The sequence below is a fragment of the Motacilla alba genome, chromosome 24 (genome assembly GCF_015832195.1).
Source record: "Motacilla alba alba isolate MOTALB_02 chromosome 24, Motacilla_alba_V1.0_pri, whole genome shotgun sequence".
NCBI classification, from domain to species: Eukaryota; Metazoa; Chordata; class Aves; order Passeriformes; family Motacillidae; genus Motacilla; species Motacilla alba.
In genome coordinates, this window is record NC_052039.1 from 1,248,471 (window position 1) to 1,275,693 (window position 27,223).

Here is a 27,223-nt window from a genome sequence, read left to right on the forward strand (position 1 = left end):
GGGTGTGTGGAGCTGGGGTTGGATCGTCCTGTTTCTGGCTCCTTGAGAACCATTGGGCAAGGCTGGGGAGCCACCAGCAGCCAGAGCTTGGTGATGTTCTGCCTCTGGGTGCCTAACTGATGGTGGTTTGGGCATTCACTGGGTACTTTGAGTAAATGTCACACCTCTCAAGATGGCCACTTGGGTACCCAAAACTGAGTTGCTCTCAGCAAAATTCAGCATTAACTGGGCTGCCCAAAGTGGAGGCTGGTGCTCTCCAGCAGTTTTCTAGGCAAGCCCAGAATGGTTTGATTTGGAAGAGACCATCAAGCCCACCCAGTTCCACTCCCTGCCATGGGCAGGGACACCTTCCACTAGACCAGGTTGCTCCAAGCCCTGTCCAAGCTGTCCCTGAACACTTCCAGGGATGGGGAATCCCAAATGATGTGGTTTAAGGGACCCCCTTGACTTGACTGTTAGACTTGATGACCTTAAAGATCTTTTCAGTCGTAACAATTCCACGATTCCATGACATCTGCAGGACACTCAGTGACCAGTCGTGCTGCTGTAATGCTCTGGATCTCAGACCATCCTTGTTGGTGCTGCCAGTCTGTGGAGCTTTGGTGGGTGGTTGATCTTTGTAGCTGGAAGAAAAGGATCCGAAATGGCCCTGGACACCTGTGTTCATACAGCTTCATGTTCTGAGCATTGACCAGACCAGCCTGGTACCAGTGGCACCAGTGAAATCCCCCCACATACTGAGTTTACAGTACTCCCTGTACCCCTGGGAATGATTGCTGGAATCAAATGCTCTGTAAACAGCCTTTAAATTTTCATGGTTTGTGTGTGGAAAAGCACTTCACTGATGGTCCATGTTCTCCAAAACATCTCCCAAATGCTGCCTGTACAATTTCTCCTGCCAGCCTTACCAAGAACTGCATTTCAGGGATTGTTATTCCATGCACAGTGCTGTAAATAAACATGCTGGATTGGTGGGCTGGAATTTGAATGAGCCGAGTGGATCTGACAGTGGCACGTGGGGAGAACTGAGGCACGGAAGGCTCGTGTGACATCCATGAGAGTTGGTGTCACAACCTGGGGGAAAACAGGAGGATTTGCTTGCTACATCTGCCCCTGGTCTGTCTGTTCTGCTGTTCCAGCCTGAGGTGGGGGAGCACCAGGTACTGAGATAAGACAGTGATAAGACTGAAGAGCCACTAAAGGCAAGACCTGACTCCGTGCAAGCGAATGCCAAATGCGGAGCAGCAGCCGCATAAATCCCATTTGTTTTACATTTCAGAGCTTAATGAGACAGAAATCGCATGGCAATTGTCACATGTGAAGGCAGAGATTGCCGGTTTGCATTTGACTAAAGCAAGCACCGTATGCGGCACCGGGATCCTCACTCCTGCTTCCGTGGGGAGTGCTCCTGCAAACTGCTGCTGCCCTGCAGCTCAGCACCAATCCTGGCTGGAAATAACCACCCTGGCAGCCACACCACATTCTCCTGGAGGTCCTCAGGCTTCTCTAAAATACTCAAATGCCACGTTCTTTGTGTAGGGAATGGTTTGAGTTGGAAGGGTAGTCAAGTCCAGGAACTGAATTCCTTGTGGTTGCTCCAGGATGTGGGTACTTAAAAACCTCCTTTTGGAATGATCTGAAGGAAGTTTAAGGAGACTGAGGGCAGGTGCTGCAACCCCCAGGATCAAGGCAGGCTGGGGAGGAAGGGCTGGAGAGCAGCTCTGGGAGAAGCACTTGGGGTGCAGGTGGGTGAGAGCTGGGCAGGCCCTGGCCCTGACCCCCCTGTGCTGGGCTGATCCCCAGCGTGGGCAGCAGGGCAGGGGGGGATTCTGCCCCTCTGCCCCCCAGGTGAGACCCCACCTGCAGAGCTGCCTCCAGCTCGGGGCTCCCAGCACAGGAAGGAGCTGGAGCTGCTGCAGCCAGTCCAGAGGAGGCAGCAGGATGATCAGAGGGATGGAGCAGCTCTGCTGGGAGAGCTGGGGGTGCTCACCTGGAGAGGAGAAGCTTTGGGGTGAGTGAATTGTGGCCTTTCAGTGCCTGAAGGAACTGACAAGAAAGATGGAGAGAGACTGGGAACGAGGAATAGGGTGACAGAACAGGGGAAAATGGCCTTACACTGAGGGATGGTAAATTTAGATATTAGGAAGAAGTTGTTCCCTGTGAGAGTGGTGAGGCCCTGGAATAGATTTCCCAGAGAAGCTGTGGTTGCCCCATCCCTGGAAGTGCCCAAGGGTAGGTTGGGCAGGGCTTGGAGCAGCCTGGCACAGTGGGAGGTGTCCCTGCCCATGGCAGGGGGTGGAACGAGATGAGCTTTGAGGTCCCTTCCAACCCAAACCATCCCAGCATTTTGTGTGCCTTGTCCTTCAACGGGTGGAAACCCTCCTGGGAATCGTCTCCAAGCTGTGTTAACCATCAAGCTCTCCCTGGTTTGTCACTGCAGACCTGTAGCTCTTTCAGATGAGTTGAACAATAGAAGGATATAAGTGCCAAAAATGCATTAACTCGAGTAACTTCCTTCATCTCTGCTAATTTGTGCCTTCGCTTTCCAGATAATGTTCATAAATTGCTAAAGCAGTACTTTAATATTAACATAAGCTGCAGTCTCTGTGACAACTGTTACAGAATGGGCTGTTTGGAACTCTGAAATTGATTTTTTTTTTTCTTTTTTGCCCTTGTCTATCTGAACTGAAAAACTGAAGAAAACATGCTGTATTGGGTTAACCAAAAACATGAACAAAAAATTTTTTTTCAGGTCAAATAAAACATTTCATTAGATACAATATGGTATTTTGTACAGATTTTAAAAACCTTTTTAAAAAGTAAATTAACTTCAGAGGTGCCTTGGGGAAGGGAACTGTCTAAATGTTTCATGTAGGGGAGAAAATGTCTAAATAAACCACTCGCTTCTGACACCCACTCTTCCCCTTGCAGGCCAAATGGGTTTGATGGGAATCCATGAACATCTTTGCTTGACCCACATCTGTGTTGGAATTACTGTGCCAAACACGCAGGGGGAAGAGTTAATGAGTCATTTTTTAATGGGTATCTCAGTAGGTGAGAGAAGGACCGAAATGATCCATTTGAAGAAATAATAGGACCCTGGCTGGGTGACTAAACCCTGCTCTTAGTCATCCTGGGGGCGGTGAAGGGGGAAATTGGGGGTTGGATCATCCTCATTAGATAAGTTGGGGGGAACAGTATTTTGCAGCTGGCCTAGCGCTTTGGAGGGAGATGAAGGATGGAGGAATGGGATGAAGGGAAAAGGTTCTTCCCCCGGAGGGTGTCAGGCACTGAACAAGGAATGGGCACTGTCTGAGCTCCAGGAGCCTTTGGACAATGCGCTCCAGGACAGGGTGGGATTGTTGGAGCATCTGGGCAGGGTCAGGAGTTGGACTCGATGACTCTGGTGGTCCCTTCCAAGAGAGGGAACCAAACACAGCTGACAATCCCTGGTGTTGATCCTTCCTCATCCCGGGGGGCCCTGTGAGGCTGTGACTGGTGGTGTGCTGGGTTCCCAAAACCCTGCTCTCCACTGCATTGCACCAGCAGTTCCTTCAGAGTGTTGAGTGCTCCTGGTGAATCCTTACCAAGGTAACTGGGACCTTCTCAGTGTGAAGGGAAACTCGCCTTCCCAACATCCCAACTCCTTCATTGTAAAGTACTTGGAGAAAATCCTGATGGGATCTGCTGCTGTGGTGTCTAAAATGTGAAGTGAGCAAAGGCCTGGGTGGGAAATCATTCGGGCGTTGAGTCTGGAATGGGAAGGAAGGCAACACATCTCCATGCATTTCCAGAAGGTTAATCCAAGTTTATTAGAAACCCATTCTTTTATACACTGTTCTGATACAAGTGGACCTGATTGGTCATTTAATCAGCACTCTCACACCACTGGCTACTTAAGAAGACAGCCTTTGGTAAACATCTTACGAGAAAACAACTGTTCAAAACACCAGCTGCAAGATTGTTTTAATTCTTTCTCTCAACCTTCTCAAAACTCCCCAGAACAATTCCTGGGAAAGTTTATCTGGTTTCTCTCTCTGACCATACTTTTGCATCCATATTTGGGTAGGACCTTTGTAGCGTCCAGGTCTTCTGCTGAACAAGTGCTGTTTTTCTGGGCACATCCATTTGGATGCATCTCCTCCAAGTTAGCACGTGGAGCGCTGGGAAGGCTGTGATCTGTTTTAGTGCAGTAATTGAGCAATCGCATTGTTCTGGACATAGCAACTAATGATTTTTTTCTGTATGATAATGCATCTTCATTACTCTGGGGAAATCATTTGCTCCTGTGAAGACAGGCCTCTCATTCCTGGGTTAAGGGGGAAGAGACTAATGGCTTAATTAAAAGGTTGGAGAGAAAAATTCATCTTAACCCTTTTTTTGTGTGTTTGAAGCGTGCTGTGGGTAGAGAGATGCACATGCAGGCATGGCACAGCCTTCGTCTCAGAGAGCGTTTGGGACCAGTGGACACGAATTCCAGGTGTTCCATCCATCACCTGTATCTCCCACAAGCCACCTGCCCCCTGGAATGGGCCAGCGAGGGCCTGAGCTGTGTGTGTTTGTGGCCAAGGCTGAGATTTATTCCGTGTGAAAGGGGAGTGTTATTTAAATCTGCACATTTTGCAGGATGTGAAAGCAGCTCCCCATAATCTACAGCCCTGCTGTCCGCTGGGAACGCTCCATTAGCATCTTTCATTCCTGGAGTTGGATGCTTCGCAGCTCCTTTTAGCAGTGATAATCCAGCAAAGGCCCTGTGTTGTTCACACTGCAATATTTATGGAGCCAGCCTTCCTTTGAATTTCCACGCTGGTGTTGGCCAAAGGCAGAGAGAAAACACAAACAGTGGCTTTAGTAACACAGTAGTCCAGGCTTTGCCCTTGCTGGGATGTAGGGCTTTCCAGAGGCCTGTTTGGAGCTGATTCGGTATCTTTGGGAAAGGAATAGGAAGGGCTGAGTGTGTCTGACAGCAACTGTTCTCTCCCAGCCTCCATCCCCAGGGAAATCTTGGTGCAAAGCCCTTTCCTGCAGAGAGGTGAACACCCATAAGCAGAGGCAACCGGACCAGTGGGTGAAGTGCTGGGATTTTCAGGCTGCAGGGGACGTGCATCCTTCCCTCCAAGCCTTCAAACTGAGCAGTGGCAGCGCAGGGCATCTCTTTGTGTACCCCAGAATCATCAAGGCTGGAAGAGATCTCACCATCACCTAATCCCCAGCACCACCACCACTACATCATAGCCTCAAGTGCCACATGCAGAGCACTTCCAGAGATGGTGACTTCACCTCCCTGGCCACCTCACCTAAGGAGGAAAGCCAGCCTGCAGAGGAGCAGCGCTTTCCCTGTGCTTGTTTTGGGCGAGGCCTTCTCAGGTGGCTCGCACCTCTGAGTGATTTTGTGTTGGGATGTGGATGCCAATGGTTTCCTTATCCACGAGGTTGGGTGGAGCCCATGGAGATGGATTTCCCATGTTTGTTTTCACAGCTGCTGCATGTGGTGCCTTTCCCTTTCCCTGCTCTGCCTGCAGTGTTCTCCCAAACTGGAGCACTCCTTCCTGTGCCAGGGAGAGGGCAGGGGGAGCCCCCTGGGCACATCCCACGGGTGCTGCTGGGTTAGTGCTTTGGCTCGTTCGGGTGCCGTTTGGCACGGGAGGAGCGGAGCCCCCGGCACACACGTGCCTCTCTCTGCAGCTCCGATCCCCCAGCTCCTCTCTCTTCATTTGACACAATTAAATATTAAAGCCAGTAAACACTTTAGTTCGTCTGCACAGCACTGTCTGCTCAATTATCCTCCTGCAGGGCTGTCAGACTCTGCCAGTTGCTTCCCTGGGTGCTGGCAGCCTTTAGCCTCTACGCCAGCGTCGCTCCGAGGAAAACCCTGCTCTCCAAACCCCCCTTCCCACCTCTCTCTGCAGCTCCTCATGCCTTGGGGTTACCCCAGGTATGCCAAGGCACTGTTGGCCTGCCTGAGTCTTTTCAAAGGGCCATAAGGAGCTGTTTGTTCTTCTAAAGCTGTTTTGCAGGTATTGACTGGGGAATAAAGGGGGAGTTTAGGCAGTGGCAGCTTAAAAACCTGTGCGTAGAGGTGAGAGCTGTTGTTGCCTGTGAAGTGCAGAAGGGGTTCTTCATCCCCTGGAGCTGCAGGACGCTGCTCCGGCAGTTTGTATGGATCTGCAGCGCCCCAGAAATGCTTCCCTGAAGGTGGGATTTTGCTGCTTCCAAAATGCTGGAGTTCAGGCTTTATCTTCTCCCTGTCAGAATTGTGGTGTGGGGCCATCCCTGGCCCAGTCCTGAGGATGCCCTCCTGGCAACTTAAACCCCTTTTTGTATTTTTATGTGGCCAAAGAGATTTTGCTGACAAGTGAAGGGAAATTGCTGCAGTCCTCCCAGCCTCAGTCAAGCAGAGCTGGTTTGGGGTGGTTTTTTTGTTGCTGTTGTGTTCTTGCCTTTCAGGGCCTTGACATTCAGTAGAGTCCATTTCCAAGAGGGATGGGACAGCAGGATTTTACTGTGGTTTCAAAAGACAGTTTAAGTGCTTGAACTGCTGCCATCACTGAGTTACATGCCTGACTCTGGCCTTGACTGTGCAGGTTGAATTTCTTGCTCTGATTTTCAAGGCAGTCGGCATTAGCAGCTCGTCTTCTGCCAGACAGATCGCTGGGAGCAGCTAATGGGGTTTCTCTTTTCATTCTCTCAGCAGTGATGTGCATTCCCAGACCTTGGCACCTGAGCTGCTCACTGGCAATATCAGCAGATCTCAGTGAGGAGTCTTGCCTTGCTCCAGGGCTGAGATAACCAGCGTATGCAGAGTTTCACCCCAACACAAAATTCAGATTGGAATTTTCCCTTGTCTCCATTAAAAGTTATTACCCACTGGGGTTACTATTGACCAGGCTTCCCCGCCAGTCTGTGTTTCCTTCCTGGATCAATAATCTCAGTATTGATTTCAAAATAAGTTGGTATCTTGGAAGTGCAGCTATGCTGGCTCTGGGCAGCTCGGGCTCTGCTGCTGTGGGAATTCCCCATTGCAGCTCTCCAGGTTTTGTCTGTGGGTTGCCACTTCCACCCTCAGCAGCAGGATTTGGTGTCTGCATCTCAAACCCCTCCAGAGATGGGACTTCAGCTGAAGGGAACAGCCTGGATTTGTTATGTCAGAAGTAAAACCCTGCTGTCCTGTGGTGTGATCCCAGCTCTGCACAGCCTCAGCTCCCAGGGCTGTGGATCTCCTCTGTAACTTGGGATGGCTCCCAGCCCTCCACTCTCAGAGGGTGCTGAGTGCAAACTGCAGGCACAGAGAGGGAAAACTGCTCCTTTGGGCTTCCATGAATCTTTTATGGCATCTTACAGGTCCTCAGGGGGAGGCTTTTGGGAACCTGAGACCTCAGTGCCACCTTCTCCTGACTCTTTCTGTAATACCCCTCTGCCTGGAGCCATCCTTGGTTATTTCTTTTTCCCCACATTGTCTTGCAGAGCAGAAGCTGCTTCTCTCCATGGAATAGTGCTCAGCTGCCTCTGGTTTTCAGAGCTGTTGAATTTAGCAGCAAACCCCCTTGCACACTTCATCCCCCTGCCCAAGGAGACGTCCTGGAACTCCAGTTAATAAAGCACAAATCTCTCCAGGCTTGATGAACCCATCCCTTTGGTGGCTTTTGTCCTGTGTGAGGTGTTTCATAAGAAGCTTTGCTGTTCTGTAGCACACCAGATCCTGCAGGCTGAGCTGGCTTAGGAGCAGCTGAGGCACCAGGCAGGATCCCTTATGAAATCTGTTGGGAGTAATGAACCACAGATGACTCTGTTTTCTGAGCTGCTGTTTCTAGAAAGCTGCCAACCACAAAAGTGTGAGGTTAGCCATGGAAAAGAGCTTCCGTGGGGAAGCTAGAAAAGCTGTTTGTGCTGTCAAATGTCTCTGCTTTCAGCCCAAGAGGCTTCTGTCTTTCTGTCGTGGACAAAGTGTCTGTGCCTGTTCTCTCCCTGCTCCTTCCAGATCCTGGGAGGTTTAGTGCGGTTCACGCTTGCAGAGCACTTGGGTAAAGCATTCTTGAAAAGTGCAAAATATTTATTAGTATTTGCATAGCAGCCCCTGACCTGCTGTGAAGAAGCAGCTCTTCTGAGTAAATATACCTTCATTAAATAAAGCTGCCTGTACTGCACAGCACCGCTCTGTCTCACCTTCATCTGCTTTTTCATGTGTAAAAGTCTTAGGAGTATTTGACTTTAATGAATTTTGAGCATGCAAAGTGCCTGCCTGGCCCACCAGTGCAGCTTTTGACCCTGGTGACAGGAATGAATGGCATCCAGGGGGCTGCTGAGGAATCATTTCCTTAAGGAGTCCCCGAGCACTCTGCTTGGCTGCTGCTTTATGGCTGCGACCCTGCAGAAGTGCAGGGTTAGGGGGTACAGGGCTGGTTCCCAGCTTGGTCTGCTGGGAAGTGCAGCTCCACATTTCTCTTTACAGAGAAAAGCATGGTACATCTTCTTAAGAATATTTTTGGGATTTCCATTCTCTGAACCTCAGAGAAAAGAAAAACAATTCTTATCATTTGCTGTGCCTGTGTTTGTGCAAAAGTGGAATACAATATGGAGATTGTTTACCCAAAGTCATGGTGTTTTGTTTCCTTGGTATATCAGGGCCAAGTGTGTGTGTGTGTGTGTCGGGACTGTTGCCTGACAGTCACAAGATTCTGTGCAGTTGCAGTGCAGTTAATTGTGAAGTTGAGTGCTTAGCAAATTCTGTTTTAGATGTATAAAACAATATAGTATAATAAAGTAATTAATTAGCCTTCAGACAACATCAAAACCTCATCACTCCTCCCTCGTCATGGCCTTCTCAACACAGCTATAGGGAAGGTGTGTGCATCAGGGCTGGGCCTGCCTGGGGCTCACAGCCACCCTTCAAACCTCCTTTGTGCTGCTGCTGCAGAGCTGCTGGGATTGCAGATGGGATGCCAAGGCTTTAGATGCTCTCGGTGGCCCATAAAATCTTCTTGAGCTTTACATGACGTTAAAGCTTGAAGAGGCACTATTTAAAGCAGAGTGTTTTCACAAGTGCTTGAGGTTGGCTTAATGCTGCTCTTGTTGCAGCTAAGCCCAGTTCAAACAAACTTTGTTCAGCACTGAGCACACTCTGGAAATATTCCCCTCTCCCCCACCCCCCAGAGGAAGGCAGGCAGATATTTGTGTTAGAAGAGTCTCTGTACAACTCAGAGGTTTCAGCCATTTCCAGGCTGACTGGAAATGGGGAGGACAGAAGGCACTGGCCATGATCCACCAGCTTTCCAGCCTTGGCAGAAATGGTAAATAGGCTGCCAGGTAATGCTGGGTGTTAAGGGGGTATTTCTGTTTTATAATTCATTGAGCAGCTTACAGGTTCAGCTGGGAAGCTGCTTTCTCTTCAGCATCCTTCTTAAAAAAAAAAAGTTGCACAGCTCAACAGATTTCCTTGATAAATTCCTGAAGTGTATCCTCATCCTTCCCTCGTGTCAGCTGACAAATGACTGTTTTGTCTGGCATCCCTTATTGACTTATTCGTTTTTAATACAATGCAGAGAGCAAAGAGCCCAGGCAGCACAAGCCTCTTGCTTGTAGCTTTAGGGGCTCGTTTTTCATTTGGGAGCTGAGGTGCTTTTTTTGTGGTTCCTCATTTTCATTCAAGGCTTTGTTGCAGATTATAAAATACAATGTTCAGAAGAGAAGTTTGCTTGTTTCTCTCACCAGTCACCTCTTGGTCCCCAGAGCCACATTTTGGGACACTGACTGTGCACCTGTTTGTCTTTGCTTCCCTCTGTTACAGTGTTTTATGTGCGAGCCAGACTGGGAGAGTGCTCAGAGCTGTTGTACTTGGAGAGTCTTGTGAAGCTTCCCCAAACCCCAGGAATATGTGAGGGATGGAGAATAAACACCAGATGCTGCAGTGCCACTGAATAAAGCTGAAAAAGCATAATCCACCCATATGTGCCAGATTCATCCCAGCTATGCTTTGTTGCCTCTGCAGCCTGCTGGTTTTAGAGAATCCTAAAATCCCAGACTGGTTTGGATTGGGAAGGACCTCAAAGCTCATCTCATCCCTGCCATGGGCTGGGGCACCTTCCAGTAGCCCAGGTTGTTCCAAGCCTCGAGGGCTCTGCAGCAAGTTCTTGGTGCTGTGAAGGATTTGTGCTCCTGCTGGTTTTCTCCTTAATCTGCCAGAGATGGGATTTGCCAAAATACTTGAGCTGAAGTTCAGCTGGCTTGCAATGGGATTAGAGCTCCTGAAGAGGCCAGGAGTTTCAAACGTGGGTGTTGCTGTCACTTCTGTCTGGAGCTCCCAGGCTGGGGGGATGCTGGAGTAATTTGGATCCGGGTCCATTTTCTTTTTAGGCTTTGGTGGCTGAGTGTCTCTTGTTTCTTCAAGACAAGATCACTTTGTTTTCTTGTCTGGAGCACAAGCCAGTGTCATCATCTGCCACATCTCCCACCAGTTTACGACAGGTGAAGAAGCATTAAATACCAGGAGGATTATAAGAAGACAAAATGTAATTACTTAGGGAGAAATCCACTAAGAAATCCACTCGAACTCTGCTGAATATCCTGTCTTATAAGGACTTTTGGGGCTTCTTAGCTGTCTGGAAGCTTTGGGATCCGCTGAGACTGAGCTTAGAGAAAAGTAGCCTTAAGTCTGCAGCACTGGGGGGGGAAGGTTGCTGGGCTGGAGGTGATGTTTGGTTGTTCTGGATTCAGGGAGGAGGTTCAGACCCCCACATTTGGGGCAGTAGGGGTTCAGACCCCCACATTTGGGGCAGTGGGGGTTCAGACCCCTACATTTGGGGCAGTGTGAGTGGCTGTGCTGAAGCTTTTGGTGGGTTCCTACACCACTGAAATGCTGCCAAGCTGTGGGGTGTGTGTGGCCTGCCCAACTCTAACCCAGTCTGGGGGTGTGAGTCAAATCCAGCGGAGAATAAAACACCTCCTGGGCTAAGGAAGAGTCAGACTGTGCCTTTGTGTGTGGCTGGCAGCCCCACAGGCTCTGGTGGCCACAGTGTAGGGGTCCAGAATAGAGGCACAAAGCAGCATCAGCCGTTTTTGACAGCAGAGACCTCAAAAAGTGCCTTTTCCTCTGGGTAACCAACTGTGGAAGGGGTGAGAGAAGAACTCAACACTGTGCTGGAGCAGCTTTCTCCAAGATCATCCTCCTCAGGTGCCTCCTCCACCTCCCAGTTCTCTTCCAGGGCCTCCCCGTGAGCTCTGCCCGGCTGTGGAGGGTGTTGGGTTTCCGTCTCCCTCCCGCTGCTCCCTCCCCCTGTCCCAGCACCATATGTCATTAAAATGCTCAGACACGTGGAAAGGGCCTTGACAGAGATGCAAGGAGACAGGGGAGACACAGCCGAGCAGAGACTTTGTCAGATGGAATGATTCTGACATTAGCGACGGTAACCGGGGGAGAAAGATCCAGCCACGGGAGGGGGGAGTGGGCTGGGGGCCTGCAGTGACAGGACACGAGGAGAGACAGGGAAAACCAGAGCAATTTCCAGCTGCAAATGGAGTGGAAAGCAGCGCTGGGGTTGGAGGACACGAGCATTGTCTTCATAGCGGGGCAGGGCAGGCAGTGACCCTGCCTGGCCATCAGTTCGGGAGTGTTTCGGTCTGAGACCAGCAGCAGGAGGTTTTATTTCCCTTCCTCCACCCTTTACCATGCCAGGAGCTTGTTTGGGAATATTTTCTAGCTGAGTGCCCTCCCACAAGCCTGTGAGAAAGATGTTAGCCAGTTCCAGCCTCCACCTGTGCCAGGTGAATGTGGGAAAAGAGCCCTGGGTGCATCTGGAGGTGGAGAAAGGTGAGTCTGATGTGTGCCCACTGCAGTGGGGAGGTGCAGGATTCCCTCTACCTCCTGCTGTTTGCATGGAACCTCCCTAAAAACCCCAGACAGCGCTGTTTTGCTGGTTGCTTATCATGTTTTGAAGGTATTTTTTCCCTGCAGAGAGCACCTCTGAAATTGCTTTGTGATCCTGTAAAGAAAACAAATGAAGGAAACCCTCCCTGCTCCCATTGATGGGAGGAATCCAAGCATCCATGTAGGTGGCAGGCGTGGATGTACAGCCCTGAGTATTTGATATTCAGGGCAGGAAGCTGGTGGGGAAAACCCAGCAAAGAATTCCTTATATCGTTAGTGCAAACATGCCTGTGGTTCAGCTAAATCGAACACGTGAAACACTTGAAGCTGGGAGGGGAGGAAAAAGCAGTTCCCAAACTCCGTGCAACCTGCAACAAAAATGCAGCTCCTGGTGTTTGAAGAGCCTGGGCTGGAGAGGAATCCCATCTGTGGGCAGGGAACAAAGAGCCAGCTCCAGGGAATGAGTCAGGAGTGAGCCAGGACATGCAGCTCCACTGGAGGGAACCCCCTGCACAGCCCTCCTCGCCATCCCCAGCTGTGAGTTTGGGAGAAGGCTATTTTTATTTATTTATGAACAGCTGGAGACCATGAGTCTCCAGCCAGGAACGGTGGGTTCCAGCTGTGCTTCCATGCCTGGTGTGGAGGGACCAGGAGGCTGCTCAGCCTGGCCCTCACTGGGGAGCTTCCTTTTCAAATCACCCACCTGGTGGTCATTTCAAAAGGATTAAAGGGATGTGGTTCCTCCCAGGGAGAATGGTGAAGGGTGCTTGGGGCTGGAACACTCTGATGTCCTCTCAGGTGGCTGAATTACAGCATGTCTGAAGATGGGGCATTCCCACTGCTTCCCAAATGGTGCAGCATTTGGTCTCCTGCCTTTATTTTCCCAAGTTTTCACGGTGTTCCTTGAGGGATGTGTTGATCTGCCTTTGGCTGTGAGGACAGGTGTTTGCTCCTGGGCAGGTGCTGCTTGAGGGAGGCTGAGCAGAGATGGTTTACATGGTTTTCTCTGGGGCCTGGACATAGAATCATGGGATATCCTGAGCTGGAAGGGACCCACAAGGATCACCCAGTCCAACCCCTGGCCCTGCGCAGACACCCCAACAATCCCACCCTGTCCCTGAGAGCGCTCTCCAAAGGCCCCTGGAGCTCTGGCAGCCTCGGGGCCGTGCCCATTCCCTGAGGAACCTGTTCTAACTTATGTTGACCAGAACTTTATATTCTCCCTAATTTCTGGCCTGGTGGCTGATTTCTGGGTGCATTTCTCCTCTCCCCAGCCTCCCAGCACCACAGTTTCCTTCCATGAGTCACTCCCAGACAGGCTGTTATTTCTCTCCAAGTGGTCTATCTAACACAAACTTTGTACTCTTGAGTGCCAGGGGAAGCGTTCTTGGGGAGACGAGCTCAATTTGTTTAACACTGTAATTCACTGTTAGAAATCTCTCTCTTTTGTCACAGACAGAGTCACTGGATGCATCAGCCTTTGATCTCAGCAGCTGATCTTCTGCGTGGAAGGAATTTCAGTAACACTTTAAATTATGTGTCTGAGATCCCCATTACCAACGTGTTGCACTCAGATTTAGGGAGACCGTTGAGTAGTAGATAAATAGTACATGAGGTGCCTTTTAAAATACTTTTATTATACCAGTATTTTTCTCCATGAGACGCTCTTAAGAACTGGGAAACTGCATTTCCTCTCCTGCCATTTTAAAAAATGCTCCACAAGCCTGGGTTTATGGTACTCTGCCTAATTTGATAGATGTTGATAAATGGCATGTCTTATAACGAGTGGCTTTGGGGCTAAGTGTGCATCATGGTTGGATTTGAGTTTGCTTCTTGCTCTGCAATTAATTCCTTCGGTGACCTTGAGCATATTGCTTCAAAGCTGTCTCATTTTACTGTCTTATCTCCAAATGAAGTCCCTCCGTTTGGAGAGGGAAGCCTAAATGAAATCTCTGCTGGCAGCTGGGAGCTCACCTGGTTGTGTGCAGCGGTTGCAGAGCGGGTTGCATTTCACCCTCCGGTGACACGCTGTGCTCTGTTGTGTTACACCGGAGTTAAATCCGGCATTTTGCTCTCATCTGTCAGGCTTCTGCGCTAAGGAGATTCACCTTGTTGCTTTTACACAGCTTCAGGTCCCTCTGCTTCACTTCACAGGATTGTCTGTCCAGGAGACAGCTTGGGGAAAATTTAAAGATGTGCTTTCCGCCTCCTGTGCTCTCGCCGTTGGAAGATCTGCCGGAGCAAATCTCACAGGGTTCACTGGGAGTGCTCAGGAACACACACCAAGGCTTTGAAATTTCCTCTGCAAGTGTCCACCCAAGTGCCAACTGCATTTTAAGCTCGAGCTTTAGGCTGAGAGGTCTGAACTCCTTTGCTTTGTGTGCATAAGCTGGAAGAGAGGTGGGCACCAAGATTATGGAATCAGGGAATCACTCAGCACTCTGAGGTAATAAAGTTGTTTGAGGTGTTAAATGAGGAGCCCTAGAGCTGGGAGAGGCTGTGGCCAATTTGGCAAAGGCTCAGTGTTCCAGCTGAGGAAGGGAAGGTTTTGATCCGATGTAAGGATGGAATCATTTACTCTGTGAGGATGGTGAGGCTCTGGCTCAGAGAGGTTGTGGATTCTTGATCCCTGGCAGTGTCCAAGGCCAGGCTGGATGGGGCTCGCAGCAACCTGGGCTAGTGGAAGGTGTCCCTGTCTAGGGGAGGGGGATTGAACTGGATGGGCTTTAATGTCCCTTCCAGGCAACCAAATCTGGGGGTTCCATGTGTCTGTGAACTTGGAACTCTTGGAGGACTTGGAGGAATTGGGAGCATCTCCCTCTCCCCAGTGCCCCAGACTTGGAGCTTTAGGGTCTGGTTCCCACCCATGACCTGAGAGAGCAAAGGGCAGCAGCCAGTGGTGTGGAGCAGCTGCTGCTCCCAAGGCCCTTCCTGCTGCACCCACATCCCCAGCACCACCCCTTCCACGTGGTGCTTGAGCCCATTCAGTGACCCACAGCTACAAAGGGGGCTGGGCTCCACTCCTTGACGGTGTGACAAGAGAAGGGCAGCATTTTCCAGAGCTGGGAGCCAGGAGCTGTTGCTAATAGCATAATTTCCAAGCTGGTGGTCTCTTTTGAAATCCCATGAATGGGATAGGAAGTGTCAAATTTGGAGCTTTTAGCAGCTTGACCTCCAGCTTTGATTTTTGAACAGGCTGTGCTCATGTTTTGTTAGTGGCCAGCTGCAAAGGAGAGGGAGTCAAGGGGGCATTGCCTGCACCACAGATCCCTCCCAAAGGGATTTTGGGTCCCAGTGGTGCCGGCTGCTGTTGTTTCACCGGTGACAAAGGCATCTCTGAGGAGATGCACTTCAGTAGAATACGGTGAATTTCTAAAGGAAGGCTGTTTCATTAACCACAAACGTGTGCTCAGAGATGATGTATTTCTGATCAGAGGAAGGGTCTGTGCTTCTGGAGGCACAGACACGGAGAAAGGGATGAAAAGATTTTCCTTAGGTGGGCGTTAAGAGCAAAGACACATCGATTGCTGCAGGCAGTGAGCGCTGGTTGCCACCCACCGGCCTGGGGCCTGTGTTTTCCCATCTTTGCCTCGTGGATGGAGCTTTCCCCTTTTGCAGCACGAGCTTAGCAGAGCTTCTTTCCCTTTGAAGTGCTCCGAGAGCTTCAGGAGGTAAAAAAACCCTCAGTAGGTGCAAGAATCTCTTCCAGTGGATCATTATTTGGTGTGTCTGGAAATACTTCAAGTGGGATGCAAAGCAGAGCTGGTTGTGGGGCACACTGGGCGTGCCTGTGGGCAGAACACCTGTGAGCAGGGCTGCTCTTCAGAGTTCTTCGTGGACTTATTGCTGTTCCAGGCAGCTGGCACAGGGAATGGCTGCTGGAGCTGGGGATGGATCCCAGACACTGGATTTTTTTTCAGTGCAGCTGCTGTGCTGTGACAAGAAGTGCTGCACAGTGCAGGTTAGCAGAGGTCCCTGTGAGGCTTTGTAATGAAACACAGAACCTTTCACCCTTAGCCAAAGCTTCTGTAAATTGCAAACGGGGATTAAACCGGGAGCAGGAGCTCAGAGCCCCGCTCCTCGTGGTGCAAGACACATGGGGAATTCTGCTCCAGTGGAATTGAAAAATCCACGGCTAAGAAAGCAAGTGTTATGGGCCAAGGGGGCAAGTGTAATGAAACCAAGTGTGACTGTGTTGCCCAGATTAGATCCAGAGCATTTGGTTTGCAGAGAACTCCCCAGGCACGGGTACTCCTCTATTCTTATTAAATAAAGCAGTCATGCTGTATCTGGAAGAATTGCAGAGATGGAGTTGCTGGGAGGGGGGAGCACAGGGGGAGGAGATCAAAACGGGTTTGTCAGTGCAAAGCTCACACCGAGCACGGCAAAGAGACAGGGAGAAGCAGATCACACGGGGAGAACGAGACTGAGCCACAGCCAAGGTGTCAGAGCAGGTTTGTCGCTGCCAGAGCCAACTGGAAGTGAAAACATCACGGGCAACCAGAGGCAGATCGAGCCTGTCAGGGAGGTTTAACTTGTCTGAGGGCTGAGAACACTCCCAGCCCTGCAGGGTTGGACAGGAGAGCAGGGACAGGCAGGTGCCTCTGCAGGCTGGAGGTGCCCAGTGAAGTGCCCAGCTCACGAAGAGCTGCTGCAGCCCCTCCAAGCACTGGCAGTGCCCAAGGGGCCAGGGAATGGTTCTGCCACCCGGAGAGCCTCATGCCTATTGGGGGGCTCCCAATGAACACTCAGATCTTGTCTTGAGCTCAGCAGGAGCTGAGGGAAGGTTGGTGGCACCTGGGGGACTGGTGTCCCTCTCCAGGTGGATTTGGGTGGTGGAGGGGCAGAGCTGTGCCCCACCACAGGCTTTGCCTTCCTCCCTGCATCCACCTGCTAACAAATTCCCTTTTAATATTCCTCCCAGCTCCCTTCCCCATGACAGCCAGGGGATGCTGCTGTGCTTTATTGCCACCACATTAATGAAAAGGCCATTGCAGCTGAGGCTCCTTTGGTGACTTGGAGATGGATTTCCTCTTAAGGCGAGTAAAATGAGCCATCCTCAGCCCGCCTGGAGATAAGGAATGCTGAAGGATGGTTGGGACTGGAGCATATTTTGCTGGGTGGAGGCCATCCTTCTGCCTGACGAGTTGTTTAAAATCCTGCAGATTGTTCCTTCTTGTCAGGCAGAGCTATGGATGGGGCAGGTGGGGCTTTTTGAGTCATTGGAAGAGACTTTAAAGCCCATTCAGTGCCACGCCTGCCCATGAGCAGGGACACCTTCCACTAGCCCAGGCTGCTCCAAGCCCTGCCCAGCCTGGCCTTGGACACTGCCAGGGATCCAGGGGCAGCCACAGCTGCTCTGGGCACACTGTGCCAGGCTTCCCCACCCTCACAAGGAACAATTCCTGCCCAATGTCCCATCCATCCCTGCCCTCTGGCACTGGGAGCCATTCCCTGTGTCCTGTCCCTCCATCCTTTGTCCCATGTCTCTCTCCAGCTCTCCTGGAGCATCACTGGAAGAGGCTCTGAGGTCTCCATGGAGCCTTACCCAGGGCACTGAGGACCTCACCAGCAACTGGGAGGAGAAACCCCCTCAGCTGTTGAGGGTCCAGAAGGTCTCCTTGGGATGCCCCAGCTCCTGGAACCCGTGCCCAGGAATGTGTCCCCCTGGGCAGGCAGAGCTGCTCAGGGCTCTGGGAGCTGAGGAGGGCCGGGAGCAGCTGGAGGGAGGGCAGGCTGCTGCTCCCCTTCCCAGAGGTGCAGGGAGGTGCCAGCCTGTCCCAGCATGGTGCTGGGAGCACTGGGCTGCTGCCACCCACACCTGCTCCAGAGCCACGGCAGAGACCTCACATCCTGATCAAAGCTTTTGTGCCTCTTCCCACCTGGATTTCAGTGCTGCAGCAGCTTTCTGAGCAGAGTTGGTGGCAGGTTTTCCTCTCTGACTTTTCCCATCTTCATTTCTTGTCTGCTGGCTCTTGCAGTCTGTGCTGGAAACACCAGAGACCACTGAGCACATAATGCTCCATCGAAATCTCCAGGTGAGGATGTGCAGGGAAGCAAAAAAGAAACAGGGGATTCCTGTGAGCAGCACCTCAACCTTTCCCTGGAATCCCATGGAGAGGAGCTCCCAGAGCAGCAGGGCAGTGATGCTGAGGCACAGGAAGGGGCAGCCAAGGGAGACACTAAAATCCTGCATCTTCCAGGTCTCAGTATAAGGTGTCAGATTGCCCAGAGCAGCTCTGGCTGCCCCTGGATCCCTGGAAGTCTCCCAAAGCCAGGCTGGACAGGGCTGGGAGCACTCTGGGACAGTGGAAGATGTCCCTGCCATGGCAGGGGTGGCACTGGATGAGCTTTAGGGCTGCTCCCAACACAAACCATTCCATGATTCTCTGCTAGGCTGGGATCACAGAGCCCTCAGATACAAGGCAGAGACTCTGGAAGGACTCAAAGTGGTGCCGAGTCCACCAGAGTTTGGCCTTCCATGAATTTGATGCATGTTGTTCATTTTCACACACTCCTACTGCAGAAAAGCTGGGTTTAAAAAATAAGGAGGGGAAAAGTTTCCTATCTGCTTTAAATTAAAATAAATCCAGAGCAGAGAAGGCCTTTTGTAAGGTCTGCTGAGTTAATGGATTCATAATGACTTTTAAAGCTTCACTTGGGTAAGAAATACTGTTCATTTCATAATTGCATATAAATATACTTTCTCATAATCCAGGACAGCATAGCAAAAGGAAATCTACTGGCTTAATTATAAATCTTTTTATTAGCTGGAACCCTGCTGGAATAAAAAAAAAAAGCACCACATATTGTTTTTATCTAGGAGGAAAAGCATGGGGAAAGGAGGGAGGGGGATGTCTTGGGAATGAGTTATGAGGAGTTAAACAGGAAAGAAAACAACTGCGAGTGCTGGGGCTGGGGGCAGCAATGCAGGGACCGAGGGCTCCTGCGAGCACTTTGCCAATCGATCCACGGGCACGGCGCATTCACAGCCCGGCTTCCCCGGGAGCCAGCGCAGCAGATCAATTCTCTATCCAGTCAGTGGCTTTTCCAACGTGTATTTTTTTATCTCTTTGACCTACCGTGACCCCAGCTGAAGCAGATTTGTTTCTCCTTACCTCCTGTCCACCTTGCTGGCGCGGGCAGATTTCTCTTTTGGAGCTGGAGCAGGAAGCTGAGGCGGAGGGAGGGATCGGGGACCTGCCGGTGCTTTGTGCACCTGGGGATGCACAGCCGCCTCCAGGGACGTGCCCTGGCTGGGAGGTGCCACTGGTGCCGTGTGTGGGTGGCCCGGAGCCGGGGGATGCTGGGGACGGCTGGCACCAGGCTTTTCTCCGGGAAGCAGCAGGGCTGAGCCCAGTTCTTTGGGCATTTACTGGAGCAGAGCTTTGGGGTCGCTCGCAGCTCCTCCCTGGGAGCTGAGGTGGGAGCTGAAGGATCGGGCTCTTGTGCCCCGCCCATCCGCCCATCCATCCATCCATCCATCCATCCATCCGCCCATCCATCCATCCATCCACCCATCCATCCATCCATCCATCCATCCGCCCATCCATCCGCCCATCCATCCATCCATCCGCCCATCCATCCATCCATCCATCCATCCATCCATCCATCCATCCATCCATCATCCATCCATCCATCCATCCATCCATCCATCCATCCATCCATCCATCCATCCATCCATCCATCACTCCCTGCTCCCCTTCCGGGGAGCGCGGCACCCGAGTGCTGCTTTTAACAACAAAAAGGAAACTAATTAAGCGCTTAAAGGTTGAACAGCCCATTTGCACCTGATGGAGACAAATGAGGCTGCCTCGTGCCCAGGAAAGCTGGCACTGCTCTCCTGCTCCCAGGTGGCTGGTTTTGCAGTTCTGGGCTGCTGCAAACCCTGGCACTGCCAGGCACCCGCTGCCTCCTCTGTCTGCAGAGCCGGGTGCCTGTGCCGGTCCTGGCACCCACCTGCTCGGGGAATGGGCTGGGAGAGGTCCCTGGGCATCACAAGTCTGGTGAGAGAGCTGGAGAGGGGCTCAGCCTGGGGGAAAGGAGGCTCAGGGGGGCCCTTCTCACTCTCCACAGCTCCCTGGCGGGAGGGGACAACCAGGTGGGGCTCACGCTCTGCTCTGAACTGATGAGAGGATGAGAGGACATAATTTTGAAGTGCAGCAGGGTAGGTCTAGTTTGGACACCAAGAGAAATTTGTTTGGAGAAAGGGTGATCAGACACTGGAAGGGGCTGCCCAGAGAGGTGGGGAAGTCCCTGTCCCTGGAGGTGTTAGAGCAAAGACTGGACAAGACACTTAGTGCCATGGTCTGGCTGATGTGGTGGTGGCTCATAGGCTGGATTCTCTGATCTCAAAGGTCTTTTCCAACCTCAGTGATTCTGTGGTCTCTGTAAATCCTCCTCGTTGTGCCCTGATGCCCCACTGTGACAGCTTTATTCTTCAGAGCCAAAGCCAAGCCCAAGAGCCTCCTGCTGCTACTCCTGGTCTTGCTCCCCTCCTGAATTTGGGTGCTGGTGTCCTCTGAGTTGTGTCTGAGATGAAATACAGCTGCTAAGTGGGAAATCTGAGGGGCTGCAAGCAACTTCAGCAGAAAGAGTATGTCATATTCTCTTACTCTCTGGATACAGCCCAGTTCTTTGAGAGAATTTAAAGTACCAGCATAGCTGGGCAAATAATTTCCCTGTTTATTTTGCCTTGTGTGTTGAGAAATCTGATGGTAATTTGTTCGATTTTAGAGGAACTCTAGAATGTTTTATCCAAGCTAAATTGCCAGCAGTTTTGGCCAGATCTTCCCTGGGTCTTGTTTGTAGAGATGGAGGTGGGAGGGAAAGAGAAAGCCAGAGCCAAACCAGAGAATTGAAGAAAAGCAAAGCCGAGCAGGACAGTAATATGCTTTTGGATTTCTTTTTCATGTTCTCAAAAGGAAATACGGAGGAAAACAAATAATCTCTTCTCCCACCCTTCCCTCCAGACCATGGAATTAAATCTATAACCATTAGAGAAACATTTTGACCCAGACATCTTTTTTTCTCTCCGCTCCTTCTCCGCATTCAAAAGCCTCCAAAGTGTCAGCATGTTTCCATGCAGGCGAGATGTGCATTGCATCTAAACAACATCATGTCAATGTGGTGGAGAAAATTCCCACTGAGGGCCCTGCAGGTCAAAGCAAGCTAATGTATGATGCCCTCCCTTGCACTACTGAGCGTGAGTTGTGCTGATAAGACTCCGTTCTCCGTGTCTATTAAATCTTCTCTCCTGTATAAGCAATGCAGGCACAGAGTTATTTACTTATTTTTCTGGCCTTCCTCCCCCTGTAAATTGTCATCCTCGAGCAGGGAGGACCTGCTCAGCCATGGGATCTCATGGTAGCCATCCTAGTTGGTTTTATTTTATTTTTATTTCTTTTTTTTTCCCACTCTGTGACACTGGTAAGTTGTGTCTGGTTGCTTCATGTGCTGCTGTGACTTAGCTCGAGGGCCTGTCCTCACCTAGCGCTGGTGATTCCTCCCTGCCTGCTGTCATGGGTGTGAGGTGAGTGCTGGCTCCCCCTCAGCTCCTTTGGGAAGTGGCTCTGGGAAGCAGTTGATATTTCACCACTGTCTGAAGCTTTTGACGTGCAGGATTTTTTTGGAAGGGAGCTGATTGGTTGGGAATTGTTCCCCTTGACCTCCACCCTCTCCATTTTGCACTCGTCCTGCACTGCCGGGGCACTGAGTCTCTCTTTCTCACGTTGCTGCTGCTCAGTGCAGGCATTTCAGTGCCCTTTCCCTATTTTCTGAGTCTTTTTTTGTCCCAGCCTTGTGGCTACCTGGGCTAATGAGGAATGTCCCCTCGGTGGGTGGCAGTGGAATGCTTCCAGCCCAGCCGGTCACAGGGCCGGCTCATTAACCACGGCTGCACCAGTGCACTCAGCAAGGAGGGACACAGGTCGAGCTGTGAAAGCTGCTCAAGTGGGGCTTTTTTAGGGAACTGCTGGAGCCTCTTACAGGAGAGGCCTTGGGGACTCATTATGTGCTGCCAGTGTTGCGGGAGCGAGTTGGCTGCAGATCTGTTGTTCCGTGTAAACAGGTACACACGGAGGAGAGGGTCTCCTGTGCCTGCTGCAGGAGCAGAAGGATTGGTGGTCACAGGGAACTTGCAGGGTTTTGGGTAGGAAAGGTTAAAAGCAGGAAAAGAGGCGATTCTTCTGTATTGAGGACCTGCTGTTCCCTGGGCAAAGAGGGCGATGACTGCACAGGTGAGGGGCTCTGAGTGCTCGCACTGTGGGGATAAGGATGTGTCTTTAGGAGTGATGGAGGGAGCTTGTGCCATGGAGAAAGAGCAAAAGAAACAAGGGAAGACAGCCAGATAGACACCTTTAATCTTTTATATTAACTGAGTCTTTTTGCCTGTGGATTTGGGGAAGGCAGCTGGCTCCCTTAGAGCCAGGCTGGCAAATGAAAAAAGGGACGACAGGAGATCTCTGATGCTGAGAGTGGATAATGCTTGGACAGCACTGGGGAAGGGATGAGCAGTGAGGGGGTGGGGGAATCACCAACATCTGCTCTCACACTCAGTCTTCACACTGATCCCTCCTCGAATCTGACAATCTGCTCCCCTAATCCCTAAATCCCAGCGATCTGTGCAGCCCCCGCCCGGACATCCATCCCTGCAATCTGCCCGTGCTGAGGGAGCAGCTGCCGGGCAGGACGGAACCCAAATGAGACACTGCCCTTGTTGTCAGACACTGATGACTCTCCCACCTGGCTGAGAGAGGCTGAGACAGGAATTAATCAAACAAGCATCAGCAGCTGTGAGGAACAGCTCCCAGGGGTCCTGAGGCAGCAGGGTTCAGCTGGGTTTGGGGTAGGGAGCAGTGAGCCCACATGTGAAAAACACCTTCACTCTCCTGTGAAAATGTAAAAAGTGTAATGGAGGACAAGAGGAGAAAAGGACCACAGAGCAAAGGTTACCAGGGTGCATCTTGGCACTCAGCTTATCTTTGGGAATACCCCTAAAATACCTTTTCCATTGCATTGGCCTGTTGCATCTTCATAGACCCTTATGCATAGTAAACTTCTCCCAAACTAGTTTACATGTTCCAAGAATTGTTTAGCATGGCTCCTCCTTGGGTCTGCCTTTTTAGAGCATGCCCATTCCTTGGTTGTGGTTCTAGTCCATTCTCATCCCCTCCAGTTTTGGGCCTTGGTCCACTCTGTCTTCAGAGGATGAGTGCTGATGGTTGGCAGATCTGTACAGGTGTCCTCATCCTGTGTTCATTGGGTGTTATCCCATCCCAGCAGGCATTTTAACACAAGCACACTGATATCAGCTATTTCCCTAAGCTTAATGAACAACAGAAATAAAAACTGTATCTTTATAGCAAAGGTACTTTAACACCACACATATAAAATCCATTTTAATATTTGCAAAAAGCCAATGTTATAATATGTATCTGTAACACACAAATCCAGCCTGCTGATTGTGTTCCTCTGGCCTCCCTCTGGGAACCATGAAACATATCAGTCAAAATACAGGGAAAACCTGGGAGTGTTGCTGTGACCGCCCCCTGCCCTGTGAGCACCTTAAATGTGTGTTCAGGCCCAGAAGTACAAAGTCATCTTGGCAGGAGGCTCGGCTGAGAGCAGCCAAGTCTGGGGAAATCAGAGTCAGTTTTGAGGACAGGAGTTGTGTGGGATTGTCACATCCCTGCCAGTGTTTCATACCGTTGGAAAGTGAAGAAAATGAGGAACAGCTCCCAGTGGGTCGTGAGACAGAGGGTTCAGCTGGTTCTAGGGTAGGGAGCAGTCAACCCAGAGCCTGCTGACTCTGTTCCTCTGGGATCCACAGTGTGTATCAGTCAAAATATCAGGAAACCTTTCCCCTGTGAGGCCGGTGCTCCAAACACTCTGCTGGGGCTTCACCTGTGCAGCTCTTCAGCTCTAGACCAGAATTGCATCCCTTCATCTTTGCCTTCTCAGTAATGGCATGGTTGTCGCTGATGTGCCCCGTTCAGTGGGCAGAGCTGTTCCTCCTCTGGGAAATGCCAGCCTCTCCCAGTCCAGGCTTCGTGTGGACACCAGGGGTTTTCAGGCAGCCTTTGTCCTTCTGCACAGGGACATCCCAGGGGGATGCTGGGGCTTGGGTTCACCTCCTGCATCGGGCTGGACGGGGGAGCAATGCAGGTCTCTGGGGAAGAGAGGGACACTCCCTGGAGGAGAGGCATATCCGTGGCTGCTGCAGGGCTGCTTGCACCCCAAGGAACACTCTGGTGTTATTTGAAGGTTTTAAGCATTTTTGTTTTCCAGTGCTCACGTGCTGGGCTGTGGGTCCTTCAGGTCCTTCAGACAGTACCTGGGGACCCAAACAAACCACAGGCTGGTGCAGCAGAGCTCAGGGATGGACTAGCACACATAAAATCCCAGTCCCTATTCTTAAGGAAATGTGAGGTCCTTTAGGAGGAGGGGAAAAGCTCAGCTGTCTTAGCATTGAAACCTGTTGGCATGGAAAAAGTGCCGAGATGCCACCTGTCATCTCTTTAGCACCTTGTCAGTGGCTGAAGCCTCGTGCCCAACCACAGGGGCTATTAGGGAATAGCTCAGCAGCTATTTTTACACTCCAGCCAGCTCTCTTGGGTGGGATCTTTCCCTAAGATTTTTCTCCCCCTCTATCCTCCCAAAATTAGCTGAATTTTGACACAAAAGAAATGGTTGGAAAAATGCCATCAGAGAGGCCTCTTAAACCTTTCCTGACTTCTAGAAATGTGTCCCTCTGCTGAAGAAAAATGTCTGTGCTCTCTCTGGGAGGGAAACTGATGTGTGTTCCATGGCTTGTGGGCCTGTTTGTGGTGTTTGAGCTGGCAGTGACTCTGCTCTCAGGAAAGCAGGGGGATGTAGCCTGTCTTGTCCGCTCTAAAGGTGTGATCTGGCTCCAGGGAAAACCTTTGTGTGCTCTGAGAGTTCCACTGAGCCTGTCCAGTGTGACAAGTGCTCCAGAATTGCCTTGGCTCACCAGAGCAGGGTTTGCTTTTTGGGGCCACGTCCTCGCCGGCTGTCGGGGTTTTGTTGCGTGCACAGTGTGATTTATTGCTGTGGGAAGAGCTGGGAAAAGCCTCTCCCCAAGCTGATGGTCAGTGCTGGACATCCTGCAGCACAGGTGTCCTGTGGATCCCTGGCTGACATGCAGGGATGTGCCTCTAATTACTGTGATTAGTGCCACCCCACTGCCAAGGTCAGCCCTCAGCTCCCAGCACAGCCCTGCCACTTTAGTGGGAGTGATTCAAATTGCACTCAAAGGCTGCAGCCGGTTGGATGGAATGGGGAGGAGGGGAGAAATTACCGTGTGTGTGCTGCAGCCCCCTGCAGAGGCACAAACTGACAGAGTGATGCTGCTCCTTTGGTGCCTTCCCTTTCTTGGGAAGGGACAGAGGAATGAAAGAGCCTTTAGAGCTCAGGCTGGCCATGCTCAGCTGGCCCTTGGGGTCCTGTGCCATGTCCCCAGCCCATGGAGAGCCAGGCAGTGAGAGCAGAAACAACTCAGGAATACCAACAGCCCTGGCTGGGTTCCCAGCCTTGGAGCCACAGGCCAGACCGGCCGAGGTGGGTGGCAGGAGCTGAGCAGCAAAGCTCACACGAGGATGGGTGTTTGCCTCTGGAACCTGGTACCTCACAGGCCCAAAACATCGCTCAGGACTGAGGTGGCAGCGTCAGAGCCTGGTTTGTGGGTGGGAAAGTGGTGAGTGAGCAGCTCTGGCCGGGGTGAGCAGGCTGGGAAGGCTCCCATGGCACTCAGCCTGCTGCTCAGAGCTGCCTGTGGCACAGAAGAGCATTGGCATTCTGCAGGGCAGGGCAAAATTCAGAATCTTCCCTGAATTGGGCTGCCTGCTTTAAACAAAGCTTGTTTACAGACATTTCCTCATCTCTCCTTCCCTGCTCTGGCTCCACAGCAGCGAAGCCACAGGTTCTGCCAAGCCTGGGGAAATCTGAGTCAGTTTTGGGTGCAGGAGCTGTGTGGTGGGATTATCACACCCCTGCCAGTGTCTCTCAGTTGAAAAGGGTACAAAAAGTGTATTTTCCTCTCTCCTCCTTGCCAGTAAAACTGAGGTTCCTTCTTGCTCTCCTATGGCTAAATCAGCTGAAGTCTTCCTTTTTGTTTAGGTAACCTCCTCTTATATTAAACATATACCCAGCAAGCCAGATTCATTACTTATTAATTTACAAAGTGGTAAATTTCAAAGCTGTCATAATGCTGAAGTCATGTTCACTTTAGTTATTCTGCATAATTAATTACAAAGTAATAATTTGTACATCATGATATTTTCATTCCGACATGAAAGCCAAACACTCGGAGCCGTAACAGCCTCAGGCAGCAGTGAGGGCCGAAGGAGGATTCCAGACGTGCCTGACTGAGGAGAATATCAACTCAGCCTCACTTCTGGCCTTCTGAGGAGGTTCTTCTTCCTTCTCAGTGTAATGACCTCTCCCCTGTGCCTGCAGGAGCTCCCTGAGGACATGTGGCTTCACCTCCAGTGCTGGGGGCACTTTGCGTGCCATGATACAAAAAAGATCCAAAGCTGTTAAAAAAGCATCCAGAGGAGGCACACGGAGATGGGAAAGGATCTGGAGGGGCCCATGAGGAGCAGCTGAGGGCACTGGGATTGTTCAGCTGGAGCAGAGGAGATGAGGGCAGAGCTCAGGGGCTGCAGCTCCTCCCGAGGACAGCTCTGATCCCTGCCCTGGGACAGGGACAGGAGCCAGGGCACGGCTGGAGATCAGGGCAAGGTTCTTTCCCCAGAGGGTGCTGGCACTGCCCAGGCTCCCCAGGGAACGGGCAGGGCCCCGAGGCTGCCAGAGCTCCAGGAGGGTTTGGGCAGCGCTGCCAGGGATGCCGAGGGGGATTGTCAAGGGAAATACAGGTTGGATATTAGGAAGAAGTTTTTCATGCAAAGGGTGATAAAGCTCTGGAATGGCTGCCCGGGGAGGTGGTGCAGTCACCATCCCTGGGTGTGTTTAACAAAGCCTGGATGTGGCACTGGCTGCCAGGGTTTAGTTGAGGTGTTGGGGCTGGGCTGGACTCGATGATCTTGAAGGTCTCTTCCAACCTGGTGATTCTGTGAATTGCTGGGGGTCTGTGCAGGGCCAGAGGCTGGACTGGATGATCCTGGTGGTCCCTCCAGCTCAGGACATTCTGTGATTCTCTGGAAAGGTCACAGGGCAGGAGGGAAGGTTCCTGTTTCCCAAACCTTGTCTTGCACAGCTGGCTTGCACAGCCTGAACCTCCTGTGTGTCACTAAAAGCTTTCTGGTCCTCTCCTCGTGGTGATGTGGTGCTGAACCTGCTCAGGGGTGCCTTAGCACCTGCAGTGATGCTGCACCTCTGGGACCT

General features: G+C 51.3%; 1 protein-coding gene across 4 annotated transcripts in view; it reads left to right on the forward strand.

Moving 5' to 3' along the window:
- The window catches only part of KIRREL3 (kirre like nephrin family adhesion molecule 3), a 368,481-nt gene that overhangs the window by 14,711 nt on the left and 326,547 nt on the right, over positions 1–27,223 (forward strand). Inside the window, exon 1 of one of the 4 annotated variants that reach the window (XM_038161417.1) lies at positions 12,379–12,397. The exons of the other annotated variants lie outside the window; for them this stretch is intronic. The gene's annotated coding sequence lies outside the window, so the exon portion shown is untranslated. Of the gene's footprint in view, positions 1–12,378; positions 12,398–27,223 lie in introns of those variants that run through there. 4 annotated transcript variants of the gene reach the window in all.